Source organism: Crocodylus siamensis, chromosome 1, assembly GCF_052110815.1.
Source record: "Crocodylus siamensis isolate JL-2025a chromosome 1, ASM5211081v1, whole genome shotgun sequence".
Lineage (NCBI taxonomy): Eukaryota > Metazoa > Chordata > Crocodylia > Crocodylidae > Crocodylus > Crocodylus siamensis.
In genome coordinates, this window is record NC_143395.1 from 19,767,066 (window position 1) to 19,778,210 (window position 11,145).

Sequence of the window (11,145 nt, forward strand, 5' to 3'; positions counted from 1 at the left end):
AAGGGAACTATGCTATCCGATGTCTAATAAATGGCATTTTTCTTGTTTTTTCTTCACTATTTGAAATTAATGGAAAAATGAAACCATCACTTTCACTGCAAAAGACAGATTTTTATGAGGAAAAAAAGATTTGCCTAACTCCTATATCTTCTCAGTCCTATCACTGTGTCCAAACTTAGGTACAGAAATACACACCATTTCTTGATCTATAGCCTTAGCAAGGTCCTCATGGGTGCATGTGGGCAGGCCAGTAGGTGTTCTGCAGCTGGAAAGTTTCCTCTACATTTATGCATGGTGTTTGTGCCATTAAAGTATCCCCACAGTTGCATATTCATTTTAGTCTTCCCAAACCCTGTTTGAAGGCTGTTCAAGCCCTGCAGAAAGATATTTAGCAGTTGGGATATTCATCTATTCATCCCAACTCCCTCCTGCCTCATTTTTAGTCATAATTGCCACTTTTTTATGTGAGTGCTTGTCAGTGTTCATCTACTGGCTGCATTGTACACCAGAAACTTTTCCATGATTTTAGTCTACTGGGGTCCACAGAGTGACCAAGCAGTGGGTACCTCTTATCTTCAATGTATCGGATGCAGTCTGTTTTGCTCGTTACAGCTCTCCTGGCAACTGGTGGGGCAATTTCAGCAAGTAAGTGCTTTACACTGATTGGCTTAGAAATGTCATTTATAATAAAAGTTTATGTAACTGCACTGAAGCATTTCTCCATTATCAAGCAGTAAATCTTGAAGGGCATCAGGATACATGTATTGAAAGGGGTTTTCTAATACATGATAAATATATTTAAAGGGAGAGAAGTAATATAAAAGTATAAAATGTACATGTTGGAGTATCCTTGAACACATCATTAAAGCATTCTTAGAGAGCCTATGATTACTTTGAAAGAGTTTGGAAAGCAGCCTTTGTGGAAAATACCTGAAACTCCCTCAGACTGGCATAATTTCAGACCTTGGAGACCAAGAGGCCATTCAAAGTAAAACCTAAACTCCTGATGGGATAATTTATATGGAAATTCTACAGTATAAGTATTTAGGAACCTGGATTCTGTCCATTGCTAACTTTTTTTTCTGTTTTTCAGTAGATTTGTAAAATGTGTTGTGATTATATAAACCCTGAATTTACAACAGAATAAACTACTGTTTCAAAGTATTCCCACTATAGTAATACTGCCAGCATATCATATTAACCCAAAAAGGATCTATCTGAGTGTATTCCTTCCTGTAGTACCTAGCCATTCCTGTACTAGCACCCTCAAATTTATAGCATGTACAAGGAAACAAGCTGAAGTTAATTGTGGGATTCGGCCCCCGAACTGCCACATGGTGACCTTGACTCAGCTGTTAGAAATAACTGGATCAGCAGCCATAGGCTACTGCTGACTTACTGCTCATAACTCACATCACTCACTCCTTGGCTCTATCTCTAACTCTAAACTACATGTGAAGTTAACAACATTAATTAAAAAAAAAAGAATGGAAAGTGCTGCAGATCCCCGATAAGCAGGGATCCAGGTTTTCTTTCACCGTTGAAAAAAGTGGAAAAACACAGATTTTATCATTTTAAGGAGAAAAACACGGGAACCAGTGGGTTTCCCCTTTCAGGCTGGCTGAATTCCAGCTTGCAAGTTGCTACAGGAAGTGGGAGGAGAGCAATTAGGGAAGGGGCACCACATGCACATAGCACCCACATCTCATTAGAGCAGGTCCCACAGCTCCTTGCAGGTAAGTCTATGGTGGTGGGGAGGGGGTGGAATTGAGACTCCCATATGGAGAGAGGGAGTTGGGCAGGGCTGGGGGTGCTGCTCAGCTGGAATGGTCTATGGGGTCCAGGGGCTTGGGGTCCAGGGTGGGAATGTGTGGCCACTCTGCACACTCCTGGGGGGGGATATGAGGCGGCATGTGTTCCCCAGGTTTGTGCATGGGGCAGGGGTGGATATGGGCTGGCAGCTGCAGACTCAGGGCTCCCCACCCTGCTGCCCTCCTACTAGGGTCCTCCATGGCCTGGTGGGTGGTCCCCTAGTGCAGCAGGCCAGGGCAGGGAGGCTCAGTGCCACCATTGGGAGCATTGCACTGCCATGGCGAGTCACTCCCTGCACATCTGGCAGCAGTGAGATCAGCAGTGTGGAATTATGTCCCTCACTGTTGCCGGGTGGGCTGGAAGTGACTCACCATGACAGTGTGGGACTCCCAGTGGTGGCACCAAGCCTCTCTGCCCCAACCCACTCTGCCCTTCCATGCCAGGTCCCACCCGCTGGGCCACAGAGGCCCTGGGTGCAGGACAGCAGAGAGGAGAGCTCTAAGCCTGCAGCCACCAACCCACATCTGGCCCCCACATGGGCTCCACTCCAACCATGCCACCCATAGAGGGGAGGGAGCTGGGCTCCTCACTCTACTTCGGCCACAGCAGCCACCGCCTCCCACAAGTGTGAGCCAGGACTCAGATGTTGGTGGGGGGGAGGCAAGGAGGCTGCAGACCTAGGTCCCTGACCCCATAGCTCTGGCAGCTGTAGGTCCCCTCCAGCAGTTCTGGGGGAAGGCAAGGGGCTGTGGATGGGGAGTGAGGGGCACTGGCAGTGCTAGGGGTCTGTGACTTGGGAGTGAGGGCAATGGCATGGGCAGGGCCCCAGCATATCAGGGCTGCTCACTGCCACAAAGCAAGGGGGGTAGGGCACAGCCACAGCTGGACCTGCATCTGGTGAGGAAAGGCGGCAAGGGAAGCTCTAATTTTCCATGATAAAAAACCAAAAATCAAATACCAAAATGTATAAGTATTTAAAATGTATGTTATTGCAATGATTGAGGCATTGGCAGGCTTCTAAATTTCTTTAAAATTGTAAATATATCAATAAAATATTGTGTTCAACTGGTATTTATATAAAAGGTGGCGTTTCATTTTAATAGCAGAAAAACTTGGATTTGGGGGTTTTTAATCAGAAATTTGTAATTTTTCAAAATCAGAGAATTTGTGATTTTTAGAGAGAAAACCAGGATCCTTGCTGATAAGCAACAGCATCTCAGAGAGCTTTAGGTAAACTTGAATTAAAATAAGTCAGCAGGGTCTGACAAAATGCATCCCAGAGTTCTGAAGGAACTTGCTGCTGATGAAATCTCCAATGCTGGAAGCGCATCTATACATGCATATTAATGTGACACAATGAACTCCAGTGCAGGTCACACCAGAGTTTATTGCTCCTGGGAGCAGTATTTACATGTCTGTCCAGGACCGCAGTTAATCTGGGGTGGCACAGCCCCGACTGGCAGGGGATGCAGGAGGTTCTGCCCATCTCAACATGCTGTGGAGGGGCTGGCTGGGGCATGAGGATGCTACAATGAGGGGCTAGCCAGTAGGCACACCACACTGCAGCACCTTCATGCCTCAGCCAACCTTAGTCACTATCTACAGATGCATTGTGGTGGAGTAAATAACTCTGCTATAGAATAGTACTTGTGTTGGGCAGTACCATCCTATGGTGGAGTTAATTATTTTACTCCAGCCTAACAGCATCACTATTAGACTGGTGACTTTTTATTGAAGAGCTAATTAGGCAAATCTGCAATAAGCATTTGGTGTAGATGCACCCTATAAATAATATTTGCAAAGTCATGGATGCCAGGTGAGGTCCCAGAGGACTGGAAAAGGATTAACACAACACAGGGCTCTCCTTTTATACTTGAGTGTACACTTAAAAATGAAGGATCCAGGAAATGATAGACAAGTCAACCTGATGTCAATACTTGGCAAGTGACCAGAGAAAATTATTAATCAATCAATTTATAAACAGCTGGAGAAGAAAGGATTGATTATAAGCAACCAGCATAAATTAGTTAAGAGCAAATCATGCCAGACCAACTTGATTTCTTAATATGACACAGGAAATAGTTCTGTGAATATGGGGAATGACATGAACACAAGATAGCTGGGCTTTAGTAGGGATTTCACACAATCTCACATGACATCCTTATAAAGAAACTGGAAGTACTACATAATATGTTATTGGCTCTAGACAACAATGTAAAATCTAACCAAAGACTTTTAAGGTGCCACCAGCAGCTTAACTGAAGGTAGGTGACAAGGGCAGCAGCCCTAGGTGCCATCTTTTCTGGAAGTGGCATCCAAAAATAGCCACAATTGCAAAGGCAGCTGACCCATGCCACTGGCGCTGTGGCAGCCAGTGCTAGTCCATGGGTCATGGCTACCTTGGGCACAAAGCTGCCCTGCTACACCTCTGGGTGCCACCCCAGGAAAGAAAAATCAAAGCCCACATACAAAACAACGAATAACTGTCTAGGCAGTCTATTGCTGAAAAAGATGGGGGGATTTTGGAGGATCACATAATCAACATGAGTCAGCAATGACTTGCTTTTGCATGAAAAAGCAAGTGCAAGTTTGGGCTGTAATAACTTAAATACTGTCTGTAAGACTTTGAAAGTGATTGTACATGCCCTAGAATTACACCTTCCAATTATTTGTTTTCAGATGGCAAAGGGTGGCTTCAGGTGGCAAAGGGTGGGGGGACGGGGAGGAGAAGGAGAGCCTTGCAACAAGGCTGGCATTAGCAGCAGAGACAAAACTTAGACTAAAATAAGACCTTGGTGCTCAGGTTGGTTGTTGGGAGGCTGAAGGTATATTGAAGAAAATGAATGCAATTTAGCTCAGTGGATGCTGATGCAGAATTGTCTGAGAAAGCCTAAGAAGTCCTTTTGTGATGGTGGGAGAGGCTGCAAGTATCACAGGAATAGAACCATTTCCCCAGCTATCCTGCCCCCAGCTCCTTTTGCATGGTGCCCACATCCTGTCCCAGACACCTATTATCTGAAAATTAGGGGGCTTTGAAGTGTCTCAATTTGTACAGTCAAATCAATTAATACTCTAAAGGTAGGAAGAATGATAGTGCCTAAAAGATAGATTTGGCACTCAAGTGACAAAGATTCCAGCACCTGTTTTCCTCATAGATTCCTTAATGTGACCATCAGCAGCACAGTTACTTTCCATGTGCCTCTCTTTTCCCTTCTGTAGCACACTTGCCTACCTCACCATGGTACAGTAAAGATAAAAGTCCATCAGTGAGTAGAAGGTACTTGAATACCACCGTGTGTAAATACATAGATAGATTTCTGAAAATGTAAGGCAGTGTCGATTCCTCCTGTGTGTGTATATATATATAGCTAATTATAATATTTTGGACAGTAGCTCTATGCATAAATTAATGATAAAGAAGGTGAAATTGTAACCAGGTTGTCACCATTTGCAAAGTTTCCTCTAAGCTTAATTTTGATAATTTTGTAAAAGAAAAGAAAATGTACATTTGTTGCTAACATGGCAAGCTTTTATCCCTGGGACAGGTGAAAGATATGTAGGATTGATTCTGCTCTCATTTTGAGCATTGTAATTCATCAGCTTTCAAGTAGTCACAATGGAGCAAAGCCAGTGTTTGGGGAGAACTGAGTCATATCTATTTAGGAGAAACGTTTCAAAGGCACAAGTGGCATTTGGGCATCTTTGAAGCCAGTTGGATTTGGGTGGCTTTGTAAAATGCTCTTTTATTTGCCTATCTGTGGTGTTTCTAAGGTGCCTAGCACCTGGGTAACCATGGACTGACACCTGTCCTCAGTATTGTGCATAAGCAATACCTTTTTAATAAAAAAATAGGAAGTGCTTGGCACGGTGATTTAGAGAAATAAAGTTAATACATCCAGTTATAATTTGCCATGTCTAAAATATCTTAAATATTTAACTAGCACACACACAAAAAAAAGAAAGAGAAGGAAATGCAGTTAGTTGAGGGTTTGTATCTTCATCCTGTTAGTCAGAAGGATTTTTTTTTTTTTTTTTTTGCTGCTTAACCTTTTGGTTTGTTTTATTTTAAGACAGTTACACTTTTCTTTATACTTTAAAAATTAGGGTGCTTTTTTTACCCCTCTTCTTGTTTCATGCAGACCATGAACCCTTTGAAATGTGCTTGCTCTTGTTGCCCACTAGAAGGAGAGGGGTGAATGCCACATATCTAATTGTGTGTCTCCACAGAAACTTTCCTCTAATTCCTGGTTGCTAACCCACATTCTTTAAGTCCTCTGGCCCCTTTCCCAACACTCCTCCTCTGTCTCACAAAGAAAAGAATTTGCTTTTTTTTCCCCCCTATCCAAGGTCTTTTCTCATTTCAAAGCAAGCTACTTGAATGACTATTCAGTGTGTGTAGAATGAGGTCTCTCCACAACACTATGCTATAGTAAAAGCCGTGTGTGCTTATAAAGGCTGCTTGAAGGCAGTCCTACCCCACAGTGGCCCAGGCAGCATACACAGCACCCTGACCTAGCCATCTGTATGCAAATCTCCACAGACTAAGTAAACTTTCATAAAAATGTTCTGGCCCCTCTTTCTGTGTGGTTAGCAATTATTAGTGCACATTGGCCCTTTGTGTTATATTATTATGCTTTGTGTGCAGAGGAGACTCCCTGGCACCTGCACTTGTAGGTGGCAGATGGCAGTTCTTGGCAGCCATACGGAGGTTTTCCTGAATGCAGCTAAGCCACAAACTGGCATCTTTTATTTCTTTATGTGTGTACTGAGGAGAAAGGATTAGTGGTAGATTACCAGTAGCCTATCAAGGTATTTAACAAAAAAAGAGAAAATCTGGTGAATGTTTTACAAAAAGGGGGAAATGGGGGAAGTACACAGCAATTATTTGCATTAAAAATTGCCAAGAGATAGCTCTGTGTAAAGATGGTCATTTGCACAGAAAGGTAACAACATTATTATATTTTAGGCCAAAATATGATGCCATGCTGAGGTGCTAGTGTTTCTCAAAAAATTAGATAGTTGCCTACTCATGACATGTTGAAAGATTTAATATGCTACATAATTCATAAAGGCCTGTCAGCCCAAATGTTTCCAACATGTTCAACAAACTATATGCACACAAAACTACTGAACTGTAGCTGCCTCTGGGGTACAGGGATGCAGCAAAGTAGGTATCTACACAGCAAACATGAGGGGAGGAGAAACTTTGGCCAACGACACCCACTACTGGGGATCATTAAATGTGAAAACTGTATAGCCCAGTATGAAATCTGCCTTAATGTCAGGGCCCACCATGATCATGACCTCTACAAAAGGCAGGAGCAAGAAGTCTGCTATTAATGAAATAATATACCTAAAGAAAACTGAGGAGCAGATAGGCATGTCTGTGCTACAAGGTTTAGATAGTATGAATAAAATGCACAAGAGATGGGGATAGGTAGACTCCAGAAGAAAAGAGAAGGAAGCCTGAGGAGAGAAATAACTGAAGAGAAAGAGGAGCCAGGAATCTGCTCATCGCCGCTCACAAGACCCGTCAGCTCTCGAAGCAGAAAGCAGGCTGTAATTCCCGAGATGAGTGTTTCTATGGTTTATATTATCTTCCTTTGTGACCACATCTTCTTAGAGAGTAATCAGCATCTTAAAAGGCCCTCTTATTTTTCTGTATATTCCGCTTATGACATATTTCTGAGAGTGTATGATTTTTGTTTTCTAACCCGTATTCAAAAAATGCTATCACCCTCTTTGACTGTGTCAAATGCAGACTTCTCAGAACATGACATGCAAGCATACTGCCCAAGGGAGAAATCATCTAGTATGGCTGGAGTTGTTCTGGCCCTGTTTGCTGGGCAGACAGGAGAACGTTTGAACCACAGACCTCAGAGCATAGGGAACATACTGTCTCATTCCAAGGTAAGCCAGGGAGACTGTGCCACTGCGATGCAACCTTAGGTGGCCCATTGAGAGCGGAGAAGACATAGGGAAATGTAGAAGGGTTGAGCAGAGGATAAAGTGTGTTAAATAGAGGGATAGAAGAGAACTGAAGCTAGGGAGGGAAGATTAGCATAAAGGAGGGTGGAAACAAAATTTAAAACAACAGGTAACACTAAAGAAATAAACAGAAAGCAAAATGAAGAGAATATCAAAACTAGCAAGAAGGAAACAAATAAGAAAGAAGAGAAAGAGAGAGAGACGTGAAAAAAAACATGCTGAGACCCAAGGATCAAACCATGGGAGATGGCATGGGGAGGCAGAAATCAGGCATCAATTCAAGAACAGAAACCGAGGCTCCAATAACAACAAAATGGGGATTCTCGACATGCTGTTTGAGTGAGTGCATCTACTGCCCCCAAGAAAACAAAAGCTTGTCCTAGTGAGATTCACTTGAGAAGTCAGGAACTTATCACTGGGTTGGTATCAGGCAGAAGTTCTGAGCATGCATCCTACTGCATAGCATATGCATTTATGCTGAGAAAATTTTTGGTCAAGATTGCCAGTAAGGGCAACCAAAAATGGCCTTCATAACTCCAGTATCCTGGAAGGGGGATTCAGTTACCAGGAGAAAACCAGGTTTAGCACTGTGTCTGAGAAAGCCTTGCTAATAAGAAAAGGAAAGTCTATGGGGTTACCACTGAGGTTTGCAGTCCAGTTAGCTCAGAAGACAGAGGTCAAACAACAATGAATGCTTTTTACAACCCTTCCAAAACCCAACCCCTGCCTCAACCCCTACCAAGTCTAAACCAGATATACAAACTATATGTGTGTGTGTGTGTGTGTGTGTGTGTGTGTGTGTGTATGTATGTATGTATGTGTATATATATATAGTAAATGGGAAATATATATATAAATGGGAAAATACAGTGATTTGTTAGAAGTTTTATCTAAAAAATCATGCCATCTTCATTAGAAGTTGGAGAAAGATATCAGCTACATCTAATACTGAGTTAGTACTGTGAGATAAGCTTTTTGGAGTTCACTTTCACCTTTCTAATAGTTGTGTTATTTTATTGCATTGTTATTTTAATGGGAAAGCAACGTGTTCCTCTAAAAAAGAGATGGTGGGTACATCTACACGTGCAATTAATGTGCAATAAACTCCAGAGCAATAAGCCCCGGAGTTTATTCATGCACAACACATTGCACTGGGTCAGAGCAACCTGGGTTGGCAGAGGTTTTGGGGGGTCAGCCTGTCAGTCTGGGGCTGTTCCCCCCCTGCTCAATGTGCTGCAGAGGGGCTGGCTGGGGCACAAGGCTGCTTCAGTACAGGGCTAGCCAGCAGGAAGGCCCCCACACTGGAGCACCCCACCCTTGTGACCCAAGCATCCGGGATAGCGTCTATACGTACACTGCTGTGAAGTTTTTTAGCTTGATAGTATTTGTGTTTACAAGCACTATTCTGCTGCAGAGTAAATTAGTTAACTCCAGCCTAACAGGGGTGCACAGCATAGATGCATGATGTTTACTGCACAGCTAATTAGTGAACTGCACAGTAAACTTCTCATGTAGAAGCTCCCAGTTTCAAGAATGTTAATCCAAGCTGGCTGCCACCTGAACAGGATATGAGCTAAACGGGTCACATACTAATATGTGTACAAACTGGAAAATGCTCAACAAAGTCAAAATGAAGGTATCATGCAATTAGGGCACTAAGAAATTATTCCATCCAGGTAGTAATAATACAAATAAAATAATAACAATAATGTTGGTTCTCTAGTATGTCTTCCTGTGCACACCAGTGAGAGAATTTCTCCCAGAAGCAGATTTAAAGTATGTCTTTTAGAAAGATAACTAATGATATTTTAAAGACTCCAAGTGATGAAACAAAGCCTACTATAAAACTTACCCAGCCTTCAGAAAGTGTGTTCTCAGTATTACTCCTCCACAGAAAGGGTAAGATATTAAGTTATGTAGACTGAAGTTTTTCATCCAGAGGAATCAATATTGCCTCAATGAATTTTGAGATAATAGTTACTGCTCTTGCAACTTATTCCTGGCAAATAGGAAGTTCAAATATCAATATATATGTTTTTATAAATGGTCACCTCGATGAATAGACCACTTGAACATTTGTCAATGATCCGTATAAATACCAACCCTGAGGCACTAATAGACTTTGAGGAGACTGTGACCTATGCTAGATTAAGCTTTTAGGCATCTACCATGCTGTAGAGCAGATGTTCATGCTCAAAACTGCCTTAGGTGCAGTATCTTTCTGTGAGCATATGGCAAGAACATTGTACTTACTTCATATGACATTGTTCTCAGTTTAAATATTACTGAGATCCCAGAACAATTGTCCAGTTCATCTGTCAGAGGTGGGACAAGGAGGTATATTTATTTTTGTATTTTTTTTCTGTTCAGTGATGAAAAGTTCATCTCATTTTATAATCAGAGCACAAAGCTGTATGTATACAATGCAGGCAAATTCTTCTTTTGATTTTCTGAGTGCAACACCTATGGAACTTTGCAGATGGTACCCTGCTTCTTGGCCAACTTAACAGTGCTGTCAACTCTTATGTCTCAAGATATCTGGTATTTATTTCCCTTAAAGCTCCTGCCTTCGAGTACCTACATCAGACTTTGAGATTACCTTAAAAAGTTTCTGTCCCTCCTGATTATGGAAAGAAGCTTGGAAACATGCACCTTAAAGGCTCAGAAACCAGGAAAATAAAAAGAACCTATTGTTTTTATCTCATGGCTTTGGGTTAATGTCACTGATTTTATGGGGGCCACTGATTTCTGATTTTCAGATGATTAGCTCTCCCACATACTGGACAGATAGTCAGAGATCAGGAGCTGGCAGGTGTAGTTCCCGAGCTGCTCAGGAAAAGGAATCAGGACAGGGCACCAAGCAGGGACACTCCTGATTAGACATTATTGAAAAGTGACATTGGTCATGTAGTCATGTGACCATTACTGACCCAGCATCCTATGATACTGGGCATCCTCAGCTATTGTCCACATTCGTGAAAGCAATAGCTTACACCTAGAACACCAGGTTAGATATTGCTAAATCGGTAACCTCCACCCCAAGTTAGTTCCAGCTTTCAACGAGCCCAACTTTTTGTCCCACCAAAGGCTGAACAAGTTTATTAACTGGGACTTTACCATTTCTGTCAGAAAGCTATTTGGCATTCCAGCTGATCTCATTCTTGATGATTCCTAATGGGATTCTGTCCCGTCACGTGTAGTTGTTTCTCTCAGAGCTATCTGGTGAAACTGTAATGCATTTAACCAGAAGAGCACATTTTTGTAAAGATGCTGAGCACCCAGAATATCCATTAAAGTGAATGGATAAAGCTGGAGATCGCAGCACAGAAAAATATTTAGTACCAT